Raw genomic sequence first — 7,611 nt, 5'->3', positions numbered from 1 at the left:
AGCATCCACTGCACATAAAAGTAACAGAGTGTATTTTTTCAATTTTAAATGAAAATCTTCCTGAATCAGAGAGACTTGCAATTTAACTCCTTGTGCTTTATTCACTAAAGGGAGCATTCACTGTGTTTGATCCCCTTTGACTATATATTATGAAGGTGCAACCCGCATAAGTTTTTGCTTTAAGAAGAATTTTTAGGAAACTTTACCATATTTTTTTATTCCGTGGTAGAGTCTTCAACATGTCCTTTCTAACATTAATATTCTTTTTGCTTACTGTGCTCTGAGCTGTGAAAGACTTCTGTCATGTTTGTTTTCTGCCGTACGCTCAGTAAATGTGTGGCATGCTGTCATTTAACTGTTTCCATGGTTTAATGTCTAAAACCATAACACACTGTACATGGACACCTGCTGCAGTGGAGCCAGATACCCGAAGACTTGGCTTTTTGGTGGGAGATGCTGGTCTCCTCTAGAAGACATCTGGGGCCCCACTATTTGGCAGGAGATCTTGAAGTAAATAGGTCTAGCTACCTTTTCAACAATTAGACCTTGAAGTCGGTCTACTGTGACTCTTGCTTTTTACATTACAACATATATATATACACCTATGTCCCCCATACTTCTCAAAGAGGAACCGTTTTGTTTCAGAGATTGTGGCTAGAACAAACAGCTGCTTAATAGTCTGTCCAATGGTGCATCCTTGCCCAGGAGCATTACAAATTCTAGCTTACTTCTGCCATAACCAAGAAAATCTCTATCAATATAATGAGGGTTCTCCTGAACAAATATGTGAAGTAAATTTCCTTTGTGTGAGACAGCCAAAAATCCATCTTAGGCCTCATCAGTGGGGGGGTCCAGTTGCTATCACTCTGAGCACAAGTGAGCAAGAAGGTGGACCCCAAAATATTAGGGTGGGTGAACAGACAGCTGCTTAGTAGCCTGTGCTACGGTGCACCTCCACTCGGAGGTGTCTCGTATTTTAACTCATTTGTCCTATTACAGAGGAAAAATCTTCATCAACGTATCAGTCTGACTCTGCCCACAAGGCAGCACAATTCAAAAATGCAAGTCCAGACACAGACTTCGGCAATAAAGAGTACAATATCAGCATGTCTACTCTAGCCCAAACTGAGGACGAAAAGTGTCCCTGTCACTTTAAGGCCAGCGGCTGCTTAACGGGATGTATGTGTGGCTGCTGGGTGGATGTGTACGGCCTCATACTATGTTTTTTCCCTTGCTCCCCTGCCAGCGGAATGTATCCAGCACTCAACCACACATTAAAGCACTGGATCTGCACACAAGCAGCAGCAAAGGTAAGTCACCCAACTGCAAATTGCCAGATGGCTATCCCAAGCCTTTGTGTATTGGTACCTGGCATATCCCTTTGGTCAACAACCCTCTTATAACAACTCATCAAATCAGTAAACAAAACACACCACAACACACTTACATCTGTCTGCATAACTAAAGCACAATTCACAACCATGAATTGGACATAGCTGTGTATTGTTACCTGCACTATCATTATCCATATAATTACCAAGTGCCGACACATCCAACAGAGCTATACAATATGATTGCAATAGAAACAAATGGACTCGGAGTGACCATTCCCCGAAATAAAAGATCCAGAGGAGCCTGCATGTGAGACATTAGTATAAAGATTATTTCTATACACAGTCAGCTTTTCCTGGCTATTCATCTGTACAAGGTAATTGCTCTAGTTGCCTTTATTATGGTAAATGTCTTCTGGATTAGCCAATTTAATTGCAGTGATCAATGCCAACTTTCCATACTAATTGGGAAATTATAATTCACCGTCCTAATGTCTGAGAGTGGACTGCACCTGATGCTATCCCACGCATATTATAGAAACGTAAACAGAAATTACAGTCCAAACTCGGACACATACATATACAATGTTACAACAGCCATAAATAATATCACCAATAATTACTTGATTGACATCATCTGGAACGGACACGTACTACGGCAAGAAGACTTCAGCTGACCCTGCACAATGCATAGTTCAAGAACTCTTGCTGAGTTGAATAATTTATAGTGAAGTCTGTGAAGAATTCAAACTGCAACTCTCCTGCAAACTCTGATTGTAGTAAGACACCCAATAGGAGAGTTAACCCCCATATCTGGCCCACATGGTGGGTAAGCTCTGCTTGCCCAACGTAAAACCATATCCCCCATTTTCCCAAGAAAGCTAAAACTAAACCGTGCTTCCTGTCCTGCTCTTTATAGAAGGCAGGAAGGGTTGTGGTCAGACAAAGAGCAGGGCTAGCCCCAGACTTTAAATAAAATGGGAAGTGGACCCCACACCTAGAAACTAAATACAGAGTTGCCAGGTCAATATGGCCCGTTAGGTAGCCATAAGGGCTACCTAACTCCTCCCTTACCAAAAAACAGACCTTTTTTAGGGGCCCCAGTTCTACCATTCAGAAAAAATATGCTGTCTGCTATACTGATAATGTTCAAATGATCAAAAAAACAAGAAAAGAAAATGTGCCCACTTGCGTATCAGGAAGGCTTGGGGTACATTTTGCTCAGCATGAGCAGTGAGGGCCTATGCAGCTGCCTGCAGCCATATACCAAGAAAGTTAAGGGATCTTATAATAAAACCGCATGTGACAACGACGCCAGGCCAAAAAATCAATGCCAATAATGCCAATTCCACGAGATTCTGATTAGCACAGGCGGCCCAAAATTCTCCTATTGTTGCTCATTACCCAGGGAACAAATCTCATCCCTGTCCGTGTGTTTTCCATTTTACTCTCTTTTTATATTATTATGTTTCGAAAGGCTTATTTGCGCTTCTGCAGGATTATTCTTTGGACTCCATCAATAACTCTATATTGGTTAAATTCCACACAGTACACAATCTTTTCTCTGGGCACTCCAATCATCTCATGTATTTTGCTGACAATGAAAATACAAATAGATAGTTGAATAGAGAATAGATACAAAAAAAAGTGGAAGAGATACAATATTTATTGAAACGAAACAAGCAGTTGGCAAATTGGTGCTCTAACATTTTTCCATGTTTAAAGAAACAGTCATAGTAGTAATTCTTAAAAAAATAAATGCATTGGATGGGCATAGAGCTATCCTGAATCTAAAGACTGATGCAGGTCTGATTCTTTACATCGGGATGGAAGGAATGGTTCGTATCAGCCATCAAATTCTATGTTTCTATGATGCTCTAAAAAAATGCAAAACCTAACTTTACCGTGAAAAAGGTTTACATGTGAAAACTTCAAATATTAGGTTAACTATTCGGTAGTTTTAACAATTTCCTAATAACACATTTGCACTCATTGTCTTTTTTTTCTCCGTTGCTTAGAACATTTCCTTACAAAAATACAGAAATGTTTGCAATTACTGCCTCTTTAGCAAAACATTAGTGCTACATCACGTCTAAAGGGTGAGTTATACCCTGCTGAGAAACAGGTTAGCGTAGAATTATCAGTAGGTATAATATATGTCTTCTACCAAAAGTACAGTAAGGTTAAAAGAAAAGTTAAGGGGTATTTACGTGACGTTTAATCCTATAAAAGCCTTATTGCTAATCCTGTAAAATAACAGCTGTGCTTCACAATATTCTTAAGGATGTCTAAACCATTAATACACGATAGGAGAACTTACCTAACTCCATCACAAAGTCTCAGGGTGGGGCAATTTTTTTGGTTCTTAGAGGACTAGTAAATGTTAAATTGTACTCGCCATCCTGCTGTCTAGAAAACAATGTAACTTGTAATGTCCATCAGTAAATATATTGTCCAAATAGCTACCATTACAGCAAAAATACTACCCACCACCCAACTTGATAGGATAGATCATTGAAGAGTATCAAGGATTATTGCCTGTTAGACCCTTATTTATTTATTTACTACACTTGGTTTGGTGCAGACAAAGAATCTACATTAATATACTGTAGATTATGTATATATCATAACACTTAGACTGACATGGGCACACTGTTGTACAGCGCTACGGAATTTCATGGCGCTATATAAAACAATAAATAATAATAATATTGTATATGCCATCATAATTCAGGACCATGGACAGAGCACAGAAACTATACTATACGGAATACAGGCATCGCTTCCATGTGAAGAATGCAAGGATAACTCAATCTCCAGTCTTCCTTATCTAGGGTCACACACCCCAAAAAAGATTTGTCAGCCCTTCCTCCCAACTCCCCGAGGAGAGGAACCACTGAAGTCTTCAAACGGAGCATGAGTCTTTATGGTAGGGAATGTCTTTTATGGCAGATTAGACAAAAAGACATACTGTGGCATTATCAGCAAAAATCCACATAGCATTCATCTGTATATATAGTATATATGAAACGGAATAAATAAAATAATATATAACTATATATGTAAGAATAATTTGCCCACATGCACAACAGTAAGCGGTGCAATATGTGAAGGAAAAGGTTTAAAAACAATGCCATTACATCCATAGCCCTCAGGCTACCATTATAACAATTATCTTCCACCCACCAGCCCACAGGCCAGGTGAAAAAGAAGAAGGCATAGGTAGAAAAAATCAAGTTCCTCTGTGTTCTTCCTGGGATCATACCCATGTGTTGTGATGGGGCTTCATGGGGGGCTTAGAAGCGCCTCCGGTTTCAAGCTTCCTCATCCTTAAGGCAAGAGGACCAAGTGTTTCCTTCTCTAGTCCAATACTAGATAAGCGATTGTGTCCAATACATTTAATGTCAGATTATTAAATGTTGGACAGTCATATCCCATGTAACACTGCATGTAGCAGCAACGATTTTACGATATTCTTTCTATGTATCACAAGCTAAAGGAAAAATACTCAACTCCTACTTCCCAATCTTTCCTGTTTACTTCTCTTAAGCATTATTATCTCCATTCTCTTTTTCCTTTTATGCTATAATTGTCCTTAATCTACCATGTTTTTGTTTAAAGGAGCACACCCCCAATCAGTTTTCTTACTGTCGTTATCATGCCTTTGACAATATATTATATTAGGGGACGATTGATAATAGAAGCCGGGAAAGCCCGTGACACATAGTGCTTATTGCTGAAGCTTACGTTGGATTGTATCACACAGGAGGCATGGCTGATGAAAAGAGACATAACAAGAGAGGGTGTATGGCAAAGAAGAAGCACTAAGTACTATAGAGAATGGTGGTACTGCGTGGCTTTATCCATTTACATATTTTTAGCTTAAAGAATCCATATTAAAGTACCGTGTAAGTATTTTAATACGCATTACTTAAAACTGAAAAAAATAATGTCAGCTTTCAGTAGAATCTGCCGCGCTTCATCTTCTTAGGTGGTCCGACCTGTTACCTAATAAAGTCCATTCCTCCACTGACATTAATTAGTCAGAGGTTCTGCATGGTTGATTAAGGAATCCTATTTTCTACCCCAAGGCAAATATGCAGCAGTCTAAAAACATTATATTATGAAAAATAGAACTGTCTTGAAACAGAAAACAATACAATATTTATTTGATACTAGTAATAAACATTTTTGCTGGAAGTTCTTCTTTGATGGCTGCAGCGTGGCAGTATTGTAGCTATGAGCAAAGACATTGAAATCAATTGGGAGCTCCTTCTGCGCAGGCACACTGGGGGCCTCGTTATATTGCCCCCCTTAATCTTTTGCGCAGGCCAGTGCTGGAACTGGCTGTTGGGAGGTATAGGCAGGTTGGGGCAGAACAGAGAAATAGAGCAAATTCATAGAGAGAAAAGTGATCATTTTGATATTCATTAAAAAAAATTGAGTGCCTATGACAACTGGAGTGTCCCTTTAACTATCCCTCCTATGTTTTTTCCATCCACAATCATGTGACTGTGGTCAAAATCATTAACATGTCTTTTTATCTTTGTAAACATTGAATTGTATATAGAATAACAATGACTATAGGTTCATAAAACAAAGCAAGAATCCAGCGCCATCATAGCGACTACCATTGAAAACACCTATCTAATGCAAAAATATATGGGATTTTGTCACACTATATGGCCATATTTTACTTAGCCCGCCACTACGTCAAAGTACCCCAAGTTTGGCGAGTCCTATCTAATTTTTCATGGCTATATTGCTAAAGGATAAAATGTTTGTCTGGGGTTGTTGCTTCTCTTATGTATTGGTTCTGGACTGCCCTTCCGGCAAGAGCAGATTGATACCTCAGTGGAGATTTGTTTTTCTCTGTAATGGCACAGCAAAGCCCACATTTGAAAGATGGCCATCCCCGATGAGTTAATTTCAAACATCTTTGTATAGTATGTGTAAAGATGTAATTTGTTTGCTAGTTGTCAGTGTAGAGCAACCTATAACTACAATCAGTCAAGGTGTGTTTTCAGGTAGCTATGTATAACAATTATCACGAGAAAATCTGTGAGTAACAATAACAAAACAGCAGGAAGTTAAATGTGCGTATGGAAATACCTTCCCCCAAGTCATATGGATACCAACATGTAATTTTAACAATTTTAACTTCCGTAAACCTCTCGAATACTTATGAACATTGTGGGTTATATAGATCCAACTTTATTGCATTATTTCCTTCTTCTCATATTTACCAACGAAATAAAAATCCTCATTACACATACAACTCGCTGCCTGGTAAAGAAAACAGGAGGGAACATATTCAGCGATTTATGCCGTATTTATAAAAACTACAGGGATGTTGTTTCACGGTTTTCAGATCTGTCAGATAGTAATCAAGTCTTACATGGAAGGCAGATTAAAGGGAACCTTACATCAATCACATGAGATTTTTTTTTTCCATTATGGCTTCGAAGAAATTGAAGAAGAAAAAAATGATAGACAGTGATAGGGAATTTTATGCATCTCGGTAAAATTAGTATATCGTGTAACTGTTTCCTAACAGTCTCTAAACCCAGAGGTGCTCCATGGGTGGGTAAAACAGCCAGGAGCTACTTGTAGGATCTGTCAGAATCTATTGATTTCCTGTGAGTTTTACTAGTTTGATGCCACTGTCTTGTATTATATCAGTATCTATAGGCTTCAGGGGTATATCACAAAAAAATAAAGCTTTTGGTATGAAAAAAAATATTTTTTGTATTAAGGAAAATAAACCTAAAGTGCCATTTAAGCCTCATAACAACTCCCTGCGATCCGTAAACAGTAAAAAACATGTACAAAAGTGAATGGGTTTAAAGACATTGTTGATGGATAGAAATAAAAACATACCAATGAAACCCAATGCACTCCATCTGGGCTTTCTTTCTTCCATTACATTTTAAAAATCTATTAGGTAATCATTACTTCTTAAAGTGTTCAGTGCCTAGTTTACCTAAAGCACTTATGATCACTTTAAGTTTATTGCAGATGTTGCCTGTGCGTACGCGATATCCATAACTAGGTTCATGTATATATAATGAAAAGCTTAGATTGTTGAGATCGAGAGTGTAAGTTTATTAATCATTCAACATTTCTGCCCCACTTGAGATGCTGACCTTTTAATTTTTCTACTCTCTGTCCCATGGCTCGTGTGCTGAGACAGCTCGAAGTACTATATTTTTTTTTAGTTTCTTGCATGTATGAATATATATGTAGGGCAGTGATATTTTTACCTACGCAGGCATCCTCT

This window comes from Spea bombifrons, chromosome 6, assembly GCF_027358695.1.
Source record: "Spea bombifrons isolate aSpeBom1 chromosome 6, aSpeBom1.2.pri, whole genome shotgun sequence".
In the NCBI taxonomy this organism is placed as follows: Eukaryota; Metazoa; Chordata; class Amphibia; order Anura; family Pelobatidae; genus Spea; species Spea bombifrons.
The sequence above is the reverse complement of the archived record's forward strand: the minus strand, read 5'-3'. Positions refer to the sequence as shown.